The following is a 25,698-nucleotide window of genomic DNA, read 5'->3' as shown; positions in this document are numbered from 1 at the left end:
AAAAAAAAAACGCCTCTTTGGTTTGGACAAATGTTATGTGAAAAATCCTCAGCTTTTCAGAAAAAATATAAAACGTACCACGTACGTATAACTCATCATCACGGGAGAACGGCTGATCAGATCTACTTCGTCCATATATTTTGTGAGTTTGTCTTCACCAAAATTAGAATGACAGAGTACTTTGCAAAAATATTTGAGATGATTGGAAAAATTGGAAAAAATTGACTATCTTTACACATAAGAAGCATATTTCAAATAAAGAGGCAAAATTCGAAAATACGCATATGTATGTTTCGCTGTGAAAATCATCATTTAGATCAAATTTACAGATCTGAACGATAACATACAAACTCTTTTGAAGTACATTCGTTATTTTTACCAACCAAAATATTCTCTAGAAATATATGGCAGAACAACGTTTGCCGGGCCAGCTAGTTTATAATACAGTAAAACCTGTTTTTCATCTGAAGACACGTGGGTTAATACAAAACATAGCGATAATGTTTTCCAACGTAACTCCTAAACATATAGTTTTACCATAATGATGTATTTGGAAAAGTTGTTGAAAATTATAAGCAAATTCATAAAATTTCATGAACATGGCGGTATAATACGACAAACATATTAAAAGAGCCTATTTTCTATAGAAAGACAATAAATTAGAATTTTTTTAAATGTCTCGAGAATGGCTGTATTTAGAAGGAGATTGATAAAGAGCCTTTTTATTTTAAGACAAATCAGGATTCCTAATTTGTGCCCGAAAATGATTGTTAACATACAAAAATTCGAAGTTTCGAAAATTCATAAAAATTCGATGTTCCCCAAAGTTCGCCAAAAATGATTTTGCCATCTTGGACTATTTTTTTTTAATTTTCTACATGACTTCTATTTTATATGAAGAAAATATTAAAAAATACACATAAAATGAAAAAAAAATGAAAAAGACAATAAATTAGAAATGTTTTTTTAAAATATCTCGAGAATGGCAGCATTTAGAAAGAAATTGATAAAGAGATTTTTTTATTTTGAATCACATCAGTATTTATAATTTGTGGCTAGAAATGATTGTTAACATACAAAAATTCGAAGTTTCGAAAATTGATAAAAATTCAATGTCCACAAAGTTCGCCAAAAATAGTTTTACCATCTTGTACCCATTTTTTAAATTTTGTACATGACTTCAATTTTATATGAAAAAGTAAAAAAAAATTAAAAAATATATATTTTAGATATTGATTAGGTTTTTTTTGTGAATAAAAAAAGTACTAATTTGTTTTCTCAGTGTATATTTTTTCACTTTTGGACATCAATACACTATAACTCTTTTTAAGACACTATTTCGGTATGAGTCACAATTTTTAAGATATAAATTATCGAAGATTTCTCTTACTAAAATCGATACGCCCTTTTCAAAAGCTATACTTGAATAAAAAAAATCCCAAATGCTGTGTCAAACTCATATTTCCTCCAACCTAAACGGAATACAAACTCTCATTCGAGTCAGAGGAGTCACATAATTCAGAGGAATGCAATTTCCTCGTAAATTCTAGATCCATCTACTGATCAACTATTCTTAAGTATTCTGAAATTCGATCGGGCCAGCAGTTATAAATATAGCCGTCCATGTTGATAACGACAAGCGCGTATTTTTCACCAACGGGACAGCAATTTAACCAAATTAATATTGATTTTCTCTATTTAATTTTTGTATTTTACGACAAAAATATATTACTTTTTTCACTTTACATTGAACATTCAAGAGACTTTTGAGGCAGTCATCATCTAGAGCACTTCATTTCCCTGTATGTCATGGATTCCATTCCCTCATATCTGTTTGATCATCTCCGTCACGTCATGGAAGGAACGTCATCACACTCGGGTTCGGGAAGACCATTTTTCTACGGTGTCATACACGATCGAACCTTTACGTATTTGTTCGATATCCACTTGGAATATATATCCTTCCTCGATCACATTCGGTTAATTTTAATGATCGTTAAAACATTCATTCGTACATTCGTTATTCTTTATTCAACAACTAATATATTCACTAGAAATAATCTATATGTCAGAGCAACCTTTGTCGCTAGTACCTTCAGTAAACATTTTAGCATTCTATCTCAATTTGTGGTCGAATTATGAATTCACAAACGATTGACTGAAGTTATGGCTATACTAGGTGTAGAACTGAATGTTTCTAATTTGAACGCTGTAATGAATTATATATAGTGCCAGTTAAATTAATATAGGGTAAATGATGTTGGCTTGTCCGATTTTGGGTGTTTTCACGCAACTAGTAAATACAATAGAATTTTTTTTTCATGCAAATCACATGTAATCAAGACGTGTTAGGGTTTGTTGAAAAGTCCCTAGTCTCTAGTTGCTAATAATAGCATAAGGCGTTCAAATTACTCAAATTATATTTTTTTACGACTTTTCTTTCAAGAGATATTGTGATCATTGTTTGTCCACCTCAGACCATAGTTCGTCTGAAAAATTATCACGGTTTGTCCGGTTTTAAAAATCGACTGGTTAAACTAACATCAAATAATAATTAGCGATTGGAATTCACTTGAGTGCATTTTGTTGTCCTTCTGACGTCACTGCTGGAATGCTCTACTCCTCCTTCGATGTACAACATGATTATATTGCGTCTGATATCGTCTCCGGCCGAATACTCCAAGTCGGTCTATTCCAGCCTTGACCATGAGCATTTTCGACCTCCCGTCGTGACCTTGATCGACAGTTTGCGTTGGGTTGAATAGGTGGATCGTCATTGTCACTTCGTCTTTCTTTTGCTACTTCGTTGTACTCCTCCATATCCTGGATGGCTGGTCGTTCTCTGCAATAGAACATCAACGGCTCTTCCAAGAGCAAAGTCTTCCAAGTGAAGTGTTTGATAAAAAAAAATAAGCTACCCAAACTTTGGAGACTTCGGTGGTATAAACTTGGAAAAAATGCCGTTGTTGGCACAGTTACTGTCCAGGTAACCACCAAGCATTAGTATTAGCAGTAAATCAATTCTTTATAAGCATTCGAACTGCTTGCTGCTGTGAATGAACATTTTTTAAGCATAGCTGTTGCAAATCAGCATATACAATACTGTTTTAATACTCCTTGTCATTAAACAGCATTCTGACTGCACAATGGCCGTGAATAAGCATTGTGAATGCTCTCAAGTATACCGAGAATAGTGCTTCTTAAATGCCACGGAAATGCTATTGTATGACTTAAAAATTTGAAGTGTTCAAAATCAAGTGTGGGGAGAATGGAAACTGAAATGGTCTCCACCATCCATTATATATATCTTTCTATGTTCGAAAACCAACGCGATACTAGTGTATATGCATTAGTAGTTACATCACTAATAGCACATAAGCAATAATAAGGTAGATATATCACCTTTGTCAAATTACACCTATAGATCGACGTATCATTTTCATTAGAAATTAGTTTAAACTCCATACCTAAAACAACATACTTTAAAATATCTGTAAACCAAGTTCGAAAATATATGCACTATTGGAAATCTTTCGTAAACTCTAAATAGCCATCCCTGTTAATGAAAAAAAAACTGTATTTATACCCCTTCATCACACGCTCCCAACAACAAATAACTGAGATAATAATAAATAAATAAATAAGCATACATAAACACATTACATTTTATTTTAATTCATATGAATATAACATTTCGAGATCTATTATTCCATCGATTCATGTCAATCTTTTATTACATTAATTCAAACAATAAACTGAATCAAAGCTGAGAATCATTCAATAATAATTGAATTTCGATTCTTTTTAGTTTCTTTTTCCTCAATATTAGATTTTGTATTTCGTGATCCTGAATCCTGAGGTTTGCGCTAAGCTGCTGTTGGCTTCCTTGTACCACAGATTTCTCAAACCTCGGTGCAAATACTCCTTACATTCAGCAAATGAAAAATCAGAATCCAAATGGAGAACAAACATGGAATATGGAAAGAACAAATCGATCACTTTCTCAAATTTGCAAAACGGGATCTTCCGCGGAATTTGCTCATGGTCATCAGATTTGCGTCCTGTTCCAGTCCAATAGCATTGAAGGAGAAAATTACGTTCAAAAGAATTATCCACGATTTGGAGACAAACACTGACACCTTTTCCTGTATATCGTATACGGCCGCAAAACTGACCGATTGAAGCAAAAACCGATTCCACAAATTTGTCGCCCTTGCATTTTCCTCCAAATCTTTTATATCTTTAACATTCTTCACTTGCTCCAGGTTAATCTTACTAATAACCACTGGTTGTGCTACGTGGTTGCACTGTGAAGATGCGGTGGTACCCAAAGCTTCTCATATAGCATTTGCATGTGCCAATAATTCCAAACATTTATTCAGTTTTGATTCCGAAATGAGCATTTCCTGATTAGTCTGTGTAGTTGCATCAGAGAACATTTTCTCGTTTTCATTTTCTAGAGCCTCGAACAACGCTGCTGCAGAGTGCTTCTTCGTGGCATTTCGTTTCGCCATTACGCCTGCAGACATATTATTTATTTAAATTTACATGCAAGAGAAATATAATAGAAACTTACCGGCTGAAAGTTATTTGCACTGCAAAATAAACACGCAGAAATTAAATGATCCACCATATCGATTCACTGTTATCAGAAATATGTTTGACATTCCGTGTACTGTGATTGAGACAGGGATATGGAAATAACATTATTGTGTCCTTCACTAACGCGCTACATCGCTACATATACATCAAAATCGTTTTTGTGTACGGTGTGTGGGAGAATAGAAGAAAACGAAACATCTCATCACAAATCGCTCTAGCCAAAGCGGTGTATGTGGTAACGAAGTGTCGCTCGCTCAGAGAGGAAATGAGAGAAATATAATGCCGCAAGGAGAAGGAGTTTATGAAGGGTAAATATAACTCCTTCTTTCATGTCATCCACAGGTCATTGGATAGGGGCAACGCATAGGAGAGTGGTTTTACCGACTAATCAGAGTAGTTCAAGGTTCGAATCCCGTTCAGGTAATATATAAAATTGTTAGGAAATAATGGCGTTCAACATTGGGAATGGATAAAAATGATATTCAAATTATACATATCATATAGCAACAAATCGGAAATATATCAGCTAATGGGGATAAGATATGCACATAATAATAACCTCTCTGATCTGATACCTGGTGAGATGAGTTAAAAAAATAAACAAAACCAAAATCTTTTTTTTATTCAATTAAAAAAAGCATTAAATCAGCAATGATACAACCGTTTCAATGCTAACGTTACCAATCTTTGCTACCAATTCTCGCCAACTTATTGACATTGGCAGCGTCTCGTTAAGGTCACCTAGCAGTAAAGCGGCCGTATATTTTTCCAAAAGCTGTTTTGAAATAGCACTGGGGACGCATTAAATGCTTATTAGCATTACTGTACCTGCATTTGAAGCGCATATATTGCTATTCAAATGCAGCTCTTAATGCTTATTGGTTACCTGGGTGGTTACGAGGTGCTTGTTGTTGAGTTTCGAACAACCGAGTGGGCTCATCTAGCTCTCGCTTAGCTCGTGTGAGGTTTAGGGTATTATCGCACTCGATCAGTTCTGACTTCCCCCGTCGAGCAACGAAGCGTCGCATTGTGGCAATAAATGTCTGGTTTGATAGACCTGCAACACATCCATCGTGGGCAGTCTTCGTTACAGAGCATACGGAAATGGGAATATAGCATTTAATGGTAACTCCACGTAGTATTGGACGGAAGTAAAACGGTCCGCAGTGATCGACTCCCGTTTGTAGAAACGGCAACGTTGTTGTTACACGTTCTGATGGCCATTTCTCCATAAGCTGTTCCTTGACCTTTGGCTTGCAACGGAAACATTTGATATTGCGACCAGACGCGCAATATGCCATTGTATATCAGCGGAAAAAGTGCCTTGAATTCGAATTCTTCTTGACCTGCCAATCGTTAGCTATATCTGTAAAATTTTGAGTAAACCGTTCTTCCTATGCAATTCGGATGAGGTTTCCTGTTGTCTCACGGAGTTCAGCCGTAGTTATGTGACCAAGACGTCGCCTTTCTCGGTTTCTTAGTTTTAAGTTGTGGGTGAATCTGTGAATCAGTGCAAAGATACGGAAGAACTTCGTAAACGATGAATACAATAAAAAATACTTCTGGAGCACTTATTGATGGCCAAAATCGAGACGGTTGGTAAATATGTCTCCATTCGTGGAAACTACCCACACATAGATGCATGCGCCATATGCATGCCAAGAGGCGTCAAAGCAGATCTTCGAGGTCTTCGAAGTTCCCACGAAATTCTATCTATTGGCGTTGAGCAGAATCTCTGAGTTTTTCATCCCAGGTTTTCTCTTCTCTCTAAAGTTCCTGAATGAACAGCTTTGCTCGCACAACCACTGAACCCTGGGGGTAAAAAAGCCGTGCGATATTGGAGAGGACGATTCGTTTCGGCCGTTGCTCTGCTGCGGTACCTCGGTATACCATTGTACTCCGAGGGTCTCTACCAGCGAAGAGGGCTCGATATCTAGCATTGTGTGCTCATCCTTTAGATTTTCGGGAACAGATTGAAGAATGTCTGGGCTGTTGAAAGCCCACTTACGAAGCTGAAATTCTGCTGATTGCGTCAGCCGGAGAAGTTGTTAGATGAGTGCTTGACCTTCTTCGATAGTGTTGGTACATGTGAGTAAGTTATCCATGCGAATAAGTAAGTCCATATGAAAACCCTTGTCCATTACAGCCGCAGCTACAGGATGGCGCTCGGGTACAATTTCCAAGAGATGTTTTAAATATTTGGTCGCTATACTGCGGTTAGTTAGTTACTGTATGTCTTTATAGTTTCCAACGGTGACTCTCTCCAAGGAATCAGTAGAAGTTGCTGATCGAGGAGAGACATCTTAATTTGTCTGTACATTTTCTCGATGTTAGAGATGATAGCGCACTGAGGAAATCGAAATCGAAGAAGAGTGACAATCAGATCGTCCAGTACTTGCGGTCCAACCATGAAAGCATAATTAAGAGACACTCCTGTATCCGTTGGACATGATGCATCGAATACCGCCTTTAATTTTGTGGTAATGCTGTGTGGTCAGACAACACAATGATGAGAAAGATAGCAGGTTGATAGTATCATCTCCATGTGTCCGAGCTTCGCATGCTCTCGAATGAATGCTTAGTAATTATCCTTCGGGGCAGGGTTAGCGAGATATTTTCGTTCTAAACATAAGAAACTCCCGAATTTGGTAAAAGTTGCTTCTCGTTTCGGGAAGGCGACTACGAAATGGCCGTTAGGACCTCGGAAAGTTGTCCTGACGAAATGTTCTTCACATGCAGCTACCTCCAGTGAGGAGGTACTGGTAGCGTGGCATGATTTGATCTCTCAAATTCGAGCTAGCTGCTCCTTGATTGACCAAGCGAGATTGACGACTGATGATTGTATCCTTTCAAACCAATCTTTCGGTAAATATTTGACAGAATGAGTTTCAAACTATAACCTGTAAGTATTTGATAGTCAGAAGCCGCAGAATACAACCATAATATCACATGTTCTTTCAAACGAAAATTCATCTCCCAATGCTAGACATTAATTGAAAATTAAACAAAAATTGCTTCATGAACGTCTCCCTAAAGGGATTTTATAACTCTCTTTTTCTGCAAAATTTACGAGTTATGAATTCGGAAATCGTCTTTTCTGTCCGTCCGATCGATAGCACAACAACTTGTTTTCAGTACGTTTAATGGCGGTTCCATTTTTTTAAATTGCTAAATTTGAAAAAAAAAATTAAACTTTTGTTTATTAAAGCGAAAGAGAGATGTATAAAGTTTGATTCATATGATATTTGATATAAATCGCTTCCGTATCGCGTACGCCAGATTCGTGTAGTTTCGAGAAGAACGCGTTTACAATTTTGAGTCAAGGTCGTACCAGATTCGATACCGCGTCTCTAAAATTGATGTAACTCGGTAAATAAAAATGATCTAAAAAATACCTTTCAAGGACATATCCTTGTATGTTCAAACTTCTCAAATATACGAAAAAATTAAATTCTTTCAAATTCCTAAACTAGAATACCCTTCTAAGATTTGTTCTAAGATAGATAACTGACACAATCTCCAATGTCAAAACAAATTTTAGTAATGTTTTGAAACTTGCGTTTGTCGCATTTGCCACTCTACTTTTGATCTCGATCATTTACTTTCAGTATCCTCATTCGTCATTACAATTCTGATTTTGCTACGAGTTTTTTTTTTCTTTCTCGGTTATTCATGACTGGATGTCTATTCTGTGTAAATTTCGTGCTAAACTGTTGTGCGATACCAAAATAACAACTCCGTACTCATGTTGATCCAGAGGGTGAACACTGTAGAAGTTTAGTATCCACTGATGGCTGCTCAAAAGTCCAATTCTAATATAGGGTCTATCGGAAAGTTTTCTCGCACACACCATATTCCTTTTTGCGTTCAAAATTAACTTACACATCAAATGTGTGTATGCTACTGTACTAATTTAAGCAAGCGACAAAAGGTTCTTTATAATATTAAGTTTTTATTCCAAAATTTCAACACATTCGCATTTATCATCACCACATGTAACAGCTTCGCATGGTATATTGAAAAACACTGTATTAAACTGAATTGAACGCTTGCTGATTTGCTGAAATGAATAAATATTTCGAATTAAAAATAACATAAATTTTTCAATCGCATCCATGAATGAAGCTGAATAAGATTAAATTATTAAAATATGAAATTATTACTCTAAATACGGTGCGATATTTACTTCCCAATGTTGTTGTCTGCAGAATGGGTTCATCATGCATGCCTCCATTTGGGGCGATCGTTTCACCAGAGTCTGTAATGAAGGATCAATTACACACAAAATGACGTTTGCCAAAGTCCGTTGCCTTTTTGTTTCGTTTTTGTTCACCCTGAACATTGTCTCCTGAAATATATCAACTTACCAGCTTACCAGCATTTCTGCCCCTATTGGACGATCATTGATGGTCTGAAAAACGGAAAATGAGATTTTAAGCTATTGAAAAGACCTTCCGAATATTCATAGACACATACCCTGGCTCGTATTTGCCAGGCAGTTACATAAACTATGAGCGCGATTAGGATTAGTTTCATTTTCACCGGTGCTAGCTAACAGCGGAAAGTGATTCAGGTTAAATACTAATCTAACAAGGTTCAATTTTCCACCATAATCACCGTACAGAATCTGTATGGTTATCGATTAGTAGTAAATGTGGATATATTTATAAATAAAAGTAGAAGGGTATGAAAAAATGAAAGATTTCGGATACTTATAACTCGAACATTTCTTAATAGATCGGAAAGGTGTTTGCATCAATTGATTTGAAATATTTCTACGCGTACAATTTATACAATTTATAAAATGTTATTTTCCATGAGATAAACAATTGAATAACTGTAAAATGTCAGGCGTTATTATAACGCCCTAACTGCCAAGTTTTGATTGGCCCGATTTACGGTTTCCCCAACACAGACTTCAAAATCAATGCATCTGTGGGAATCGGCTTTGAAAATATACATGCAAGTAGGGCGTATTTTTCTGTTTCCCTTAACACGGACTTAAAAATCAATTTGCCGGGGGGAATCCGCCTTGAAAATATATGCAAGCTGCGAGTACTTTTGCACTCGCTTGTCTTTGTGCAGACCGGAATGTTTCCCTAAAACATACTGTTAAACTGAGAAGCCTAGGAAAATCGCTATTTCAGATATCAGAGGTGAATGTACTTTCGTGGTTCGAGAACTACGTAAACATGAGAGATGCAATCATTTCAGAGGGAAATGTAAAATACAATGATCGTTTGACAATTCTTCCGTTCACATACTTTGGTAGTCCTAGGCATCCTATCAAACGTAAAAGGATGGTCATCAAATTTACTTGTAACGATGATTATAATATATTACAAAGAATGAATTGATCTTACATGGCAACTTTTCAAACTTTTTACTTGCAACGTAAATATGTTGAATTCAATTGAATTCGAAAATAGTTTCATTCAATCGATAATTGAATCAATAAAATACAAATACTTACTAAGACAACGTTAGTGCCACGTCAACCTTGCGGTTATATCATAAATATAACCCACATATTTGTCTTGTAAAATTCTTGAAAAAAAAGCTTTTACTTAAGGGAGTATTATAGTGTAGAGGCACGAATTTCGAAGGTTTTTTCGAATAGTTTTGAGCAATTCCAAATGAAATCGACAAATGACAACATATGAGTATTTTTGATTCGGATGAAAGTTTGTATTGTTCGGAATTGTTTGACTCAAGCGTAACTTTTCAAAAAGGCGTATTGATTTTAGCAAGAGAAATCTTTGATAATTAATATCTCAAAAACTATGAGTCCTACCGAAATAGTGTCTTAGAAAGATTTATAGAGTATTGATGACCAAACATGAGAAAAATATACACTGTGAAAAAAAATCAATTCTTTTTTTATTTGTAAATAAAACTTTAATTTATATATATATATATATATATATATATATATATATATATATATATATATATATATATATATATATATATATATATATATATATATATATATATATATATATATATATATATATATATATCTGATACAATCTGCGAATAAATGTTCCTCTAATTTACTCCAAACTTTGAAAAATCGGCTAGAAAAAACGGCTGAACGTATCAATATGAAACGTTCACAGATGTTTAGGAAATACACTAGGCTAAAAATTTGCCTGCAAACATTAGAACTTATCGCAATATTTGCAGAAATACAGTAGATTTTGTAAAGCACAATGAAAACTCTGTTTTTGGCACTTTTTTGAAATCGATACAAAAAAATTTAATATTTTTTTTTTCGTCAAAGCAACAAATAATCCTTGTGCTGAATTTATTGGAGTTTTCAAAACTGCCTTTCGATTTGCGGTGCGAAGGTTGTTTATTGAATTATTCATCATCAAAGACGAAGGGGTAATTTTTCATTCAAACTAAAATATCTTTGTGTAGGACAGGAACGTTCTTGGAACAAAAAAAAGTTGATTTATGAGGTTAATTGGATTTGCTGTAGAGTTGGTTGGCAAAAAATTGTGTTAGTCCAGAATATTCTTGATAAAACAAAGAAATATCGATTTTTCGTTTCTTCCCGACATTGTTGCCTACTACATCTACACACACCAAGATAAAAATATGTACGTAAAATATTCTAATACCTGAAAGTTGTAGCTTCAAAATGATGCGCATCTCCGCATCTTCAAATTTCCGACTTCGCATTCTGTTCCTGTTTTTTTGTCGAGTGTAGAAGTCACAATTTCAAAAATGGGTACAAGATAGTAAAACTATGTTTGACAAACTTCGTGGAATTTTTATGAATTATCTAAACTTCAAATTTTTGTATGTTAACAATCATTTTTAGTCACAAATTATGAATTATGATATGATTTAAAAAAAAAGCTTTCTATCAATCTCCTTCTAAATGTAGCCATTCTCTAGATTTTTGAAAAAAACATTTTAATTTCCATTGTCTTTTTCAATTTTAATTTTTGTTTTAATTTAATTATGTATTTTTTATCTTTTTAAAGTTTTTATATAGAATATAAAAAATGAGTCCAAGATGGTAAAACTATTTTTGACGAACTTTGTGGAACATCGAATTTTTATGAATTTTCGAAACATTGAATTTTTGTGTGTTGACAATCATTTTTAGCCACAAATTATGAATCCTGATGTGATTTGAAATAAAAAAGCTCTTCATCAATCTTCTTCTAAATGGAACCATTCTCGAGATATTTAAAAAAAAATATTTCTAATTTATTGTCTTTTCTATAGTACATAGGCTCTTTCAATATCTTTGTCGTGTCACATACCGCCATGTTTATGAAATCTCAAGAATTTGCTTATTATTTTCAACTTTTCCAAATACATCATTATGGTAAAACTATTTGTTAAGGAGTTACGTTGAAAGACATTCAAAGACATGTGGGTTAATACAAAACGTAGCATTTTTGAAATGTTCTACATGACTTCTATTTCATATGAAAAAATTAAAAAAAATTAAAACATACATATATTAATTTAAAAAAAATAATATATATATATATATATAATTGAAAAAGACAATAAATTTGAAAATCTTCATTTTTAGTTCGATTTCATTTGGAATTGCATTTTAACTACCCACTATATCATCATATGTTAATCTATCTCTTAACAGTAAAACAAAAATTGCACGGAAATAAAACTAGAAGTGAGTTATATCTTTGATGCAACCGCAAGGTAGACGTAGGACTGCCGCTGGCTTGGCAATCATCTGTTTGAAGTTGCATTCGAATCAATTCTCAATGAATGAATGAGTATTTTGAAAGTGTGGGTGAATGAGTATACGTATGAAATTATTTCTGTAGGATTACACACAAAATTCAATTCTTCTGAACTTCTTGGTGACCCTGGAAAAAAAAACCGATGGGTTTGCGTCGAGATGAAAAATGTAAGGTGGGAAGATTTTAAACATAAACAAAATCTGTGACGTCACAGATTTCGATTTTGTTATGTTACTTTTCCTATAAGAATCATGTAGTGGATATAAAAAAAGTATTTTAATCGAAGGTAAAACTAATCGGATAAAAATGAACGAAATATATGTTATCAAAAATAATGATGATAATGAATCTGAGATTGGGGTGGTGTTGAGGTGTTCTAAACTTAATTACAAGTCAATTTTACTTCTTTTCAAAAACCAAAAGTACAAATTCATGTAAACTACACTTGAAATATGAATTTGATTGACTCTGTATGACCTATATTGAGACGAAAAGTTTTCCTTTTGTTGTAGGAGAACGAAGTGTTTAGCACCCTAATTGTGTTAACTTTTTTACAATTGCGGACAATAGAGAAACTTCCACAAAGCTCATCTAAAATCCAAGAATAATAGATATTGCAATACTAATTCTACTATAAGAAATCAAAGAAAAAATAAAACATTTAAGTTCGTGACGTGTTCTGTTTTGTTTTCAAATGATGAATGTAACACGAAAAATATTTTTTTTGCAAATATCTACTTAGCTTCTGTATATTCTCTTCCAATGTTATTTGTTGACACATTAAATTTTGTTCCATTTCAGTAGCTGGCTGGTATGCCTGATATCTTCCTACACTTAAAAAAATTATAAGGCGTTGTATCTAGGACACGACCGCATATTTTCGACGTAGAACTACGCAATTATGTCATGCAATCCACTTGTTTACCGCTTCGAATATTATTTTAGAATGCATCGAAATTTTGGTAATAGATTATGTTCTTCGTTACAAATGAATTTGATGAACGTCCTTACGATTGATATGATGCCTAGGAGTACCAAAATATGTTAACGAAATAATTGACAAACGATCATTGTATTTTACATTTCCCTCTGAAAATATTGCACATCTCATGTTTACGTAATTCTCGAACCACGAAAGTTCATTCGCCTCTAGTATCTGGAATGACGATTTTCCCAGGCTTCTCAGTTTAAAAGTACGTTTTAGGGAAACATATTCCGATCTCCACAACGACAAGCGAGTACAAAAGTACTCAACACCAAAAAATACCCCCGACTTACATGTATTTGCAAAGCGGATTCCCCCAGGCACATTAATTTTTAAGTCCGTGTTAGGGAAACACAGCTCAGTGGGAAAAAATATCCCCGACTTGTATGTCTTGACAAAGCGGATTCCACAGGCACATTGATTTCGAAGTCCGTGTTAGGGAAACATAGCTCGGTGGGAACAAAAATATCTCCGACTTGCATGTATATTTGCAGAGCGGATTTCCACAGGTACTTCGATTTTGAAGTCTGTGTTGGGGAAACCGTAAATCGGGCCAATCAAAACTTGGGAGTTTAAATAACGGGCGTTTAAATAACGCTTGACATTATACAGTTATTCAATTTTTTTTCTTTTCTTTATTTTTGAGACTTTCAGCCTCCTGGGCTGGTTCGTCTCAGAGGACAGTTATTCAATTGTTCATCTCATGAAAAAGTAATATTTTATTAATTGTGATAGACGCGTAGAAATATTTCCTATCAATTGATGCAAAAATCTTTCCGATCTGAAATGTTCGAGTTATAAGCATTCGGAATACGGGAAGGGTTAGCACACAAATCGGCAGAACAAATGTATGGGAAAGTTCTTCCAGTTTTCATGAATTTAAACCGTTTAGAGATGAACGAATTGTAATGTATAGCATATCAAACAAATCTTAGAGAATTTCCGATTCGATTGGTATGCAAACCATGAGAATTCGTTCACAGTGAAAATAGTTATTAACGTTAACTTTATTTCATAAAAACGTGACCTGTTTTCTGATTTGGCACCCTTCCTGAAAGACATAGTTCTACGTCAAAATCCTCGGTCGAAAACCACCAAATACATTTGATAATCCAAACATTAGTAGAATGTACAAATTTTTGGTACACGTTGTCAACAAACCCGTATCCCTACCAGACGTTAGTATATTTTACTCGATAACATTAGTAAACTTGAATGTTATCATATCTGAAAACTGGAGAGAAAAGCTCGTATTAACATACTAGTGCTAATGATGAGTTTCGAAGTTTTTTTTTATTTTTCCTCGGTTATTCATAACTGAGTATCAATTCTGTGTCAACAACATGCAAAAACTATTGTTCGATACCAAAATAACAACTCGGTATTCATTATTTTCCAGAGGGTGCACACTGTAGAGAGTTTGTTTCAACTGATGCTAGCTCAAAAGTTCTATATATATATATTGGGTCTGTCGGAAAGTTTTCTCGCACACACCATATTCCTCGGTTCTAGCACCCTCAAATTATAACTTTTTTCAAATTTACTTACATTTCAAATATTTGTACTTCATTGTGCTGAGGTGAGATGAATTTTTTTATATTAAGTATAATGTTTTTCTTTGAAAATTTTGGACTGAATTACATCAATTTTTATTTTTCTTGATTCGCCAACATTGAATCCAACCGGGGCAGATTTTCGCATGGACGATTTGCTGAAATGGATAAATATTTCGAATTAGAAACAACATGAATTGAAAATTGCTGGAAGCACTTCTGTTGAAAAAAAAATCTGTTGATCTGTCTCTGAGTAAATATCATTGCAATCAGTGTTGCCACATTATTATCTGTACCAGAGGGGTTAAAAATCTTTCTCATCTGTACTTTTTCTTCCAAAAATCTGTACCATCGAAGAGCTTCGTTGTGGAGAAAAATCTATTTTATCAGCATGAAAAAAATACTCATTTATTTACTACAAATACTACATTCACAATTGCAAATCACTCGTGAGTTTGATAATGCTTATACATATTTTTTCTGAAAACCAGGCAATACTGCGACGTAAAAGTCGTCATGTACCTCAATATTGTTTTGTTTAAATGTATGAAATTTCAAAGGCGGAGAAAATCCGTACCAGTCTGTACTTTTTGACGGAGATCTGTACCGCACAGAATCTGTACCAAAAATAACGAAAAAATCTGTACCTTTCCAGATAACCTGTACATGTTGCAACACTGGTTGCAATCATTCAAATTTTCCGTTTCACAATGATCTGTAAATTAAGGACAGCACACAATACAAATCACATTATCATGACAACGTTGTTAAGACAACATTTTCCCAAACGCATTTATTGGATGTGTTTGGAAATGAGTTTGGCAGTTCGGCACTCAATTTTGAAATGAAATAATGAAATATGCTTACACCAATTAGCTTACCGATTCTTCTTGGACTCTTGGACGATTATCAATGGCCTGAAAAAGAGGAAACGGAATTTTAAGCTATTGAAAAAGATTTCCGGAATATTTATTGTACATACCTTGGCCATTATTTGCCAGGCCGTTACCAAAACTAGGAACACGAGAAGAAGTAGTTTCATTTTCACTAGCGATAACTAACAGTGGGAAGTGGTGCAGGTTATATACTAATCTAACACGGTTCAATTTACAGCATTGGTATGGTTATTGATTAGTTTCGTAGGGTGATGTGTTTATAAATGAAACAAATTGGATTTTATTTTTAAATGGGGTGATCCCATGGTTTGCTGGTTAGCAGAGCCAGCGATCCCGTTCAGAGTAGGGAGTTTTTGGTTTGCTTCCGATATGTACAGACGCACGCATAATTTTTGAATCTGTCATTCAGAACACAGTTGAGGCGTGTTAATCTGGATAACCCATGCTGACACTATTGTAAGTTTCCCCTGGGACGTTAGTGCCACAGGGTTCCGGCGGTTACGGAACGGATTCTCGAAACACTGCATTCTTTCTAGAGACTGTATTTCAAGCGATTTATTAGAAGCTGAAATTAAAAAAAAATCATTAAACAGCATTCCATGCTATTCGAAATAGTGGTTCTTAAATTTTCGTGAAATTTGATAGTTTTGTTCCTATTGCAAAATATTAGACCCATATTTTTTTAATTTTTCATTAGGGTGCCCATTACCATCTAGTGTGATTCGAAAAAAATAAATTTCTCCTCTTATTTTTTCCAAAAATAACTTCTGTCAAAAATTCATCACTTTTGAATTACTGAACCGATTCGAAAGATCTATATATTATATTGAATCCAATGAGATTCTTCTTCTTTTTCTTCTTAAATGGCACTAACGTTCTCAGAGAAACTTCGCCGTTTCAACGTAGTATTATTTGTGTCATTTTAGTAGTATTACATTTCGTCATTAGTACTTAGTTGAGATTTCTATGCCAAATTACACACTTTGAATGCATTCTGAGTGGTAAGCTCTAGAATACACGTGACCACAATGCAAGACGGAGGAAATTTCTTTGACAAAAAATTCTCCCGACTAGAACGGGAATCGAACCCGGACTCCCGGCATGCTAGGTTTGGCGCTAACCACTTGACCACGAGAGCGCCAATGAGTTAGTCTTCTTCGAAAAATATTACATTCGCGAAAAATGTTTTTCGGGGGCTCCGTAGCCACATTGGTTGCGCGTTCTCTTAGTAAGCGATCGATCGTGAGTTCAAAACTCAGGGACCATCTTTGTGTTGTTACAGAATAACTATAAGATCGATATAAGATCGATTCATCCATGCAACTGCTTTGCTCTGGAAGACACATCGGGCTGCTGTTCTTATAGATAACTCAACAATGATCAATCAACTGTCTCCGCTGTCCGGTCTTAACTGAATAATGGAAGAACAGAACGAAAACTCTTACCCCTAAATGTGTATCATATGCAATGGTATAGAAGGGAAGAGTCTAACGCAGAAAAAATGGCAACTGTGTAATGTGTTAATTATAGATATGATAAACATGTGACATGTACCCGATGAAAACTCGAATCTGTTACAGATAAAATGCTAATGAGTCTAAAATAAACAAAAAGAATAAAAAAAAATGAGTGGGTTATATCTATGATACAACCGCAAGGTTGACGTGGGACTACCGTTGTCTTAGTGGGCATTTGTATTGTATTGATTTAATTATCGATTGAATGAAACAATTTTCGAATCCAATTGAATTCAACATATTTGCTTAGTAAGTAAAAAGTTCCAAAAAGTCACTATGTAAGATCAATCCAATCCATCAATCCACATTATGCCGAATGATGCCGATCGGTCTGTACCAGGCGGTACATTCGGTTCGTTATGTAATGTGGACGCCCCATCGGATGCACGAAGCCGTTACGAACACACGAAGCACAATGTTGTTCTTCGTTACAAGTAAATTTGGTGACCATCCTTTCACATTTGATATGGAGCCGTGGACCAGCAAAATATGTGAACGGAACAACTGTCAAATGATCATTGTATTATTGCATCTCTCATGTTTACGTAGTTCTCGAACCGCGAAAGTTCATTCACCTCTAGTATCTGAAATGACGATTTTGCCAGACTTCTCAGTTTAGAAGTACGTTTTAGGGAAACATCTTCCGGTCTGCACAAAGACAAGCGAGTACAAAAGTATTCGTAGCGTGCATATATTTGCAAAGCGGATTCCCCCAGGCACATCATTTTTGAAGTCCGTGTTAGGGAAACACAGCTCGGTGGGAACAAAAATACCCCCTACTTGCATGTCTGTTTCCAAAGCGGATTCCCCCAAGCACATTGATTTTGACGGCTATGTTGGGGAAACCGTTAATCGAACCAATCAAAACGAGGCAATCAGGGCGTTTAGATAACAATTGACATTTTACAGTTATTCAATTGTTTATCTCATGAAAAATAACATGCTTTTAATTGTGTTAGAAATATTTTCTATCAATTGATGCAAACATCTTCCCGATCTATTAAGAAATGTTCGAGGCATTCGAAATCTTTCATTTTTTCCTGCATGTTCTGTGTTTAGGTTTCAATTTCACCCCCATATATATCTGGTTAGACGTAGTCCCACGTCAAAATGTTTTTCTTTCTTGTAGTTATTGGTTGTATTATTTTTTATAGTTAACATGGTTAAAGATAGAGGACGCTATATTTTTTGAAATATTTTTTCTTGAAAGCTGAAGTTTTTATTTATTTATTAATGTGGGATTACGTCTAACCGGAGTATATGGGGTGAAATGAAAACCTAAACACAGAACATGCAGGAAAAAATGAAAGTTTTCGAACGCGGATAACTCAAACATTTCTTAATAGATCGGTAAGATGTTTGCATCAAGTGACAGGAAATATTACAATTAATAAAATGTCATTTTTCATGAGATAAACAATTGAATAACTGTAAAATGTCAAGCGTTATCTAAACGCCTTATCTGCCAAGTTTTTATTGGCCCTATTTACGGTTCCCCCAACAAGACTTCAAAATCCACTTTGTAAAGATACAAGAGGTATTTTTATTCACTCCAAAATGTGTTTCTCTAACACGGATTTCAAAATCAATGTGCCTGGGGGAATCCGCTTTGCAAATATATGTAGGTAGGGGGTATTTTTATTCACACGTTTAGAGGCGAATGAACTGAAAAGTTTAAAGCCTCTTTAATTCAACACCATCATCATCATCATTGTACACACCAAAATGTGTTTCCCTTAGATGGAATAGTATGTAATATGTTTCTCTAAAATGTGCTTCTAAATTAAGAAGCCTGGGAAAATCGTTATTTCAATTACTAGAGATGAATGAACTTTCGCGGTTCGAGTACTACGTAAACATGAGAGATGCAACAATTTCGTTTGACAATTCTTCCGTTCACAAATTTTGGTCAAATTTACTTGTAACGAAGAACACAATCTATTACCATGCATGAACTGATCTTACATGGCAACTGTTCAAACGTTTCACTTACAAAGCAAATATGTTGAATTCTATTGAATGCGAAAACTGTTTCATTCAATCCATAATTTTATCAATACAATACAAATACTTACTAAGACAACGGTAGGCCCACGTCAACCTTGCGGTTATATCATAGGTACAACCCACCCATTTTTATTTATTGTCGTCAATCTGTTGTAGACCAATACCATACAAATATACACTGAGAAAAAAAATTAGTACTGTTTTTTATTTACAAAGAAAAACTTCAATTTGCAATATCTAAAACATGTATTTTTTAGATTTAACAAAAAATTCATATAAAATAGAAGTCATGAAGAAAATTTAAAAAAATTAGTCCAAGATGGTTAAACTATTTTTGACGAACTTTGTGGAACATCGATTTTTTATGAATTTTCGAAGCTTCGAATTTTTGTATGTTAACAATCAGTTTTAGCCTCAATTAATTAGACACAAAAAATAAATTAGAAAGTTTTTTTCAAATCTCTCGAGAATGGCTGCATTTAGAAAGAGATTGACGACGATTTTTTTTTATTTTAAATCACATAAGGATTCATAATTTGTGGCTAAAAATGATTGTTAACGTATAAAAATTGGAAGTTCCGCAAATTCATAAAAAAAAATCGATGCTCCACAAAGTGCGTTAAAAATAGTTTTACCATCTTGGACTTATTCTTCGAATTTTCTACATGACTTCTATTTTATATGGAAATATAAAAAGACGGGTGGGTAATGTCGGGGACATAACCGGAGTGACGTAGGACAATACAAAGGGGACAGCTTTTGTTAAATATATATTTTAAATATATTATTTTATTTTGAATACGTGAATACCTACCTATCTACCTGAAAAATGGATTAGTTTACTGTTTACTCTTTACGAATATGTTGATGGTTCTGAAAAGAACCTTTGGTGTTGTGTTTTTGTTATCACTCGATTTCCCATCTTGTTTGGTTATACCTTCCTGCTTAGCTATTGCGTTTGCCACTCGCCACAGCTTTCACAGTTGGAAAATTTCTTCCCATCCAGCTTGGGACAAGTGGTTCAGTAAATTACATTTAATGCGACGTGCCGGAGAAACACTTTGCCACTCACTGAAACTAATTGTTGCCTTGATGAGCGCCGAACCGAAGTTGCTCTGTTCTTGATGCGGGTTTTCTGATTGTCGTGAGCAGCTTTGCAAGCCAACTCGAGCACTCCGACGGCCGAAACTCTATAATCGCTGTTAGGTATACTGGTGCTCCGGCACCAATCCGTTCGGCCTAGTTACCCTTGCGGAGCAATCAGTGAATGCGACCAACAGGGAACTGGAGACCTGCACGGTTCGAGTGAGACTTTGCCTTTCCCTTAACTTGTCCTCCTTTGTTACGTCCACGATGCCGATGCCGTACAACCACACGGGTTTACGGTTTGAAAGAAAATAAGATATTTTTTTGGGGTCCGCGGGTTTTATACTCTAGCGGTACACACTCACAGGATAGAGACAAATCGGCAGACTCTGCCAGAGGGGCGAGTCCAACGAGACGAACGAATGAGCGTTAAAAGGGAGCGATGGCAAAAAATACATTCATTACGATTTGTTCGCTTGTTGGATTCACATGCAGGCTAAAAAGGGTCCTTTTCAGGATCACATAATTATCTTCAATCCAAAGAGTTTATTGTTTTGTTATCACTCGATATCCCCATCTCGTTCGGCTAAGCCTTTCTGTTTAGCGATTGCATTTGCCACTCGCCACAGCTTTCACAGTTGGAAAATTTCTTCCCATCCAGCTTGTGACATATTTTACAGTAAATTACATTCAATGCGACGTGCCGAAGCGCCACTCAGTGTCGCATTGGAGGCGATTTCAACCTGTAATTGAATATTTACGATGACAGTGGTACAGTGTCGACTTTCAATTTGGGGTCATAATTTGGATCTCTATGTTTACAAAAATGTCCAACTAAATAAGTCGCATTACATGTCCGTCCAATTAGCTAAATGTCGAACTAATTGTAAATTACTGTACTTTCAACCTGGAAACAATTTAAGAATTGGTGAAAATTGAATAATCAGGACAGTCCCCAACTATCAATAAGCTCAGAACAACTGCCAATTTCACATACTCATCAGATCCTGGCAACCAAATTATGAAAAAATCAATTTGTGTTTTATTATTATTTTGGATAATGTTTTAGAAAGCATTGAACTGTATCTCCTAAACTCTTTTTTGGAAGGTTTAATGGCCCTGAAAAGCGCCTTGTTTTATGGAATGGTTCCAATTTAGAAAACTTAGTACTCGTGGTTTTGAAAAAACCATTTCGAACGCCCTCGGTGCCGCCTTGTTCTGGATTTGCCACCAAAGCAGTTTGTATAAAGAACAAACTTTTTTCTTCTGCTACCTGATGCCGTTTTGCGATTGCGTTTGCCACTCGCCACTCGCTGCAACTGCCTGTTGTTGTCTTGATGTGTTCTGTTCTGAATGCGGTTTTTCTTATCGTCGCGAGCAGCTCTACCAGCCAACTCGATCACTTCGGCGGCCGAAACTATATAACGCCGGCTAGGTGGACTGGTGCACTGGTACTAACGCGCTCGGCCTAGCTACCCTTGCGGGGAACTCCAGATCAACACGGTTCGAGCGGGATTTTGCCTTTCCCTTCACTTTTCCTCCTTTACCATGTCCAGACATGGCTGCTTGGGTTGGTTTGTTGATGTGTTGTGATGCGAACCGATGTGGTGTACGGTTTGAATGAGAATGATCGTTACGGCAGCGGAGCGGGGATTTTTAAGCTGACTGGCTGGCTCGAGAATTACGCATGTGTGAGACTGCGACCAACGTTTCGTTCATTTTTTTCTTTTTCCTTTCCAATCGTGCTTCATTCTATTTCGCTGCTGCTCTGGTTGACCGTTTTGGTCGGTACGATTTGAGGAGCACAAAATGGACCAATCAAAAATGGGCACATAGTGCATTTTGACAATGCTTGATATTTCACAATTATTCAATTATTTATCTCAAGAAAAATGAAATGTTATTCGTTATGATAGATGCGTAGATATATTTCCTATCAATTGATGCAAAAACCTTTGCGATCTATTGAGAAATGCTCGAGTTATAAGCGTTCCAAATCTTGCATTTTTTCCTACTTGTTCAGTGCCTAGATTTCCATTTCACCCCCTATATCTTCCGGTTAGACGTAGTCCTACGTCAAAAAAATTAAAAATACATATTTTAGATACAAAACGAAAAAATTTTTTTTCAATCTTCAATCGAGTCTAAAACTGTATATAATCGAATCACATGTAATCGAATAAATTTAACCTTTATTGCAACATGTCGGACTCGATTATATACAGAACCCGACCTGTTGCAATAAAGGTTAAATTAGTTTTTAAGTTTTTTTTTGTAAATAAAAAAAAGCATAATTTTTTTTCAGTGTGTACATTTTTTTCACGTTTTAACATCACTACTCTATAACTCTTTCTAAGACACTATATCGGTACGACTCATAGTTTTTGAGACATGAATTATCGAAGATTTCTCTTACTAGAATCGATACGCCCTTTTTAAAAGTTACACTCGAGTCAAAAAAAAATACCAATTTCTGTGGAAAACTCCTATTCCTCCAACCAAAACGAAATACAAACATTCATTCTAATCAAAAATACGTATGTTTTGTCATTTATCGATTTCATTTGGAATTTCTCTGTAATCGAATCCAAAATTGTATACAATCGAATCTCATATAATCGAGCTCAAACTGTATTGGATTAGCATTTTTCATAAATAACAGTGTTCTACTAGTCAAGCCCATTCATTCGATACCCATATTGATAGGATTTTGAGAAAATTTGTAATCCACTATTTTGTAGCGGCCGCCATCTTGGAATTTCAAGATCATGGAATACGCAGTTTCATAATGACTGCAGAGGCGTGTTTTAAATTTTAGATCGATCTGTCAACAGGAAGGGGGTCAAATTTCTATTATTGTGAAACAACGCTACAGACAAACACATTACAAACACGTTACAAACATGTTACAAATATGCCACAAACAAGGGAAGCTAAAATCAACCGATTAAAAAACACAAGTAACGGAGAGCAGAGTGAGCTACTTTATATATTTTTCATATGCTTTTTTATTTTGCTTGTTTCTAATATATGTAATAATGCATAAGTCAATCATTTTTCATTTGGATGGATGTGGTTTCCCTTTCGACTCTCGCACAAAACAATCCTCGCCAATCTCACCACAACATACACTCCCAACGCATTTTTGTGGAGACCGTTTGAACATATTTGTATAAACATTCGATGGGATTGCGCGCTTGACGTTCTGCTGGAACAAAAACATATATGTATATATATATCATCCATTTAGGAAATTAAGCAATTTCACTGCTGGACAGTTTCGGCCAGAAAATCTGTGTGAATATAGCGTAAATTTCAAGATTCTAACAGCCTTCGGCATTACCCGCTCCTTATTAAAATTGTCAACCAAACAGTGCACACTTGCGAAACGCATTATTTATCGGATCGAGCTAGGTATTGTCCGCTTTTTCAAACAGTGTTCATATCAATGAGCTTACCATCAGATCTATTTCGATCGGTTCCGATTCTAATGGTTCGAGTGTTTCCTGAAAAAGACAAAAAATGTCTCCGGCTGTTGAGAATGACTACCAAACCCTATGTGGCACTCACCTCGGCTGGTATTTGCCAGACTGAAATCAAAACTAAGAGCGCGAGGAGAATTAGTTTCATGTTTTATCAGTTACTACAAACACGGGAAGTTTTGCGAACTTATATACTCACAAGAGTTAATTTTCCGCCATAATAACCGTTCCATAATTAGTGTTGTTCTAGATCAGGTGTTTTCAGATGTTCTTATCTGCGGAGCACTTGTTTAAGTCAAAATATTTGACGGGGCACCTGCAATACTGAATAATTGTTTTCCTAAACTTTGACGACTAATGACGATGTGTTCATATGATGGTTCAAACGATGATCTTTCTTATACGGATAAGAATTCGAATATTGCATCAGGAGAAGTATTGTCAGAAAATTTTAACAATAAATTTGAAATAATTGCTTCAATCTAAAAGGCACTGTCAAGACACACAATTATACGTAGAACAGAAGCTAAAAGTAAAAACTTGGAAGAAATGCTGATAGAAAGTATTGCGGATTCCCGGTTCTCCCTTTGTTCAGTCCACCGCTCAGCGCAGCGCACTGAATGTACGATCGACAGGACGGCGGAGGAAGTAAAGCAACGAGAGGACAACGAGCGCAAGAATACAACCAAAGGAAATAAAATTCAACCACCAACATGAGTCCCACCCGTGGGCGCGTGGGAGCGGCACACAGCGAAAGAAGAGTGTATTGCGAGCGCAAGCAACCTGCTCTGAGTGCAGAGAGAAGACTTGAGTTTCAACCGCCGCTAAGCAAAGAAGTTTATTTCACGTGCTAAAGTTATTTGAAGCAAGAAACTAAAAAGAATGTTTGAACTTGTTAAATATTGTATATTTGGTGTAAATAAAATGTGTACAAAGGATTAAGTGGCTTATTTGCTACCGATTAATCCCTCATTCGGTCCGTGGTATAGTTTTTGGTTTTGGATTGGTTCTTAACAGGACCAAAGAAGCGAATGGAATTTTCCATTTGCTTCGCATCGCACGCGGCACTGGGCCGCTCGGAATCATTCCGTGGAAACGCATTCTCTCCTAAGTAGCATAACTGCTACTTTGGTTGAGATTGCCATATTCGTTGACCTTGCGTGTCAGTCGCATGGGCGGCTGTGGAAAAGTTTGATTCGAACACGCACAAACATGATCGCAGTAAAATACAGTCCACTGCTTGGTGAAACAACACCCTTCATTGATAAAAAAATGTTAATAATTCTTCCTTATTAGTCATATACTGCAAACACATCCCTATGCATTCACATAACTGTGCGGTATCAGTTGATTCGTCGAGTTGTAAGAATAGCAACTCGACGAATCAACTGATACCGCACAGTTATATGAATCCATAGGGATGTGTTTGCAGTATATGACTAATAAGGATGAATCATTAACAAATTTTCATCTATGTAAAGGGTGTGTCACATCAAATTGCATCACGGAAAAAACGCTGTAGAAATTTAATTTTTAGGAATTATATCTTCAGCTTTCGCTTATAATCAGATAAGAGTGTATAGATCACGTTGACCATGCTTCACTGTCAATTTTTCGTAAATTTGGAAAAATGTCGTCGAACGAAAAAGAGCGTCGTGAATTAATCCTGTGCACTCATTTCGAGAATCCGGAGTTGTGACATCGGGACATCGGTAAGATGCTGGGAATCGTCCAATCCACGTTCAGCAGAGTACTAAAACGATACTTCGAGAACCTAACCATCGACCGGAGATGAAGAACGGCAAAAATGGATGCTCAGTCAGTGAAAAAGATC

The 25,698-nt window shown here is 35.5% G+C and overlaps 2 long non-coding RNA genes across 2 annotated transcripts in view; both read right to left on the bottom strand.

Annotated features, from left to right (window-relative positions):
• Positions 1-8,534: 8,534 nt before the first annotated feature.
• LOC129764214 (uncharacterized) overlaps positions 8,535-25,698 on the bottom strand; it is a 30,282-nt gene continuing 13,118 nt past the window's right edge. Inside the window, exons 2-7 of the long non-coding RNA XR_008741082.1 lie at positions 15,859-16,337; positions 15,758-15,793; positions 14,872-15,034; positions 8,970-9,013; positions 8,766-8,860; positions 8,535-8,662 (exon numbers count right to left, since the gene is read on the bottom strand). This is a non-coding gene — a long non-coding RNA (uncharacterized LOC129764214). The remainder of the gene's footprint in view (positions 8,663-8,765; positions 8,861-8,969; positions 9,014-14,871; positions 15,035-15,757; positions 15,794-15,858; positions 16,338-25,698) is intronic.
• On the bottom strand, positions 23,344-24,040 carry LOC129764215 (uncharacterized). Its single transcript, XR_008741083.1, has 3 exons — positions 23,953-24,040; positions 23,841-23,888; positions 23,344-23,587 (listed from the first exon to the last, which is right to left on the bottom strand). It is a non-coding gene; the product is annotated as an uncharacterized LOC129764215 (long non-coding RNA).

Source organism: Toxorhynchites rutilus, chromosome 2 (assembly GCF_029784135.1).
Source record: "Toxorhynchites rutilus septentrionalis strain SRP chromosome 2, ASM2978413v1, whole genome shotgun sequence".
In the NCBI taxonomy this organism is placed as follows: Eukaryota; Metazoa; Arthropoda; class Insecta; order Diptera; family Culicidae; genus Toxorhynchites; species Toxorhynchites rutilus.
This window is presented reverse-complemented; position numbering and strand designations above follow the sequence as displayed.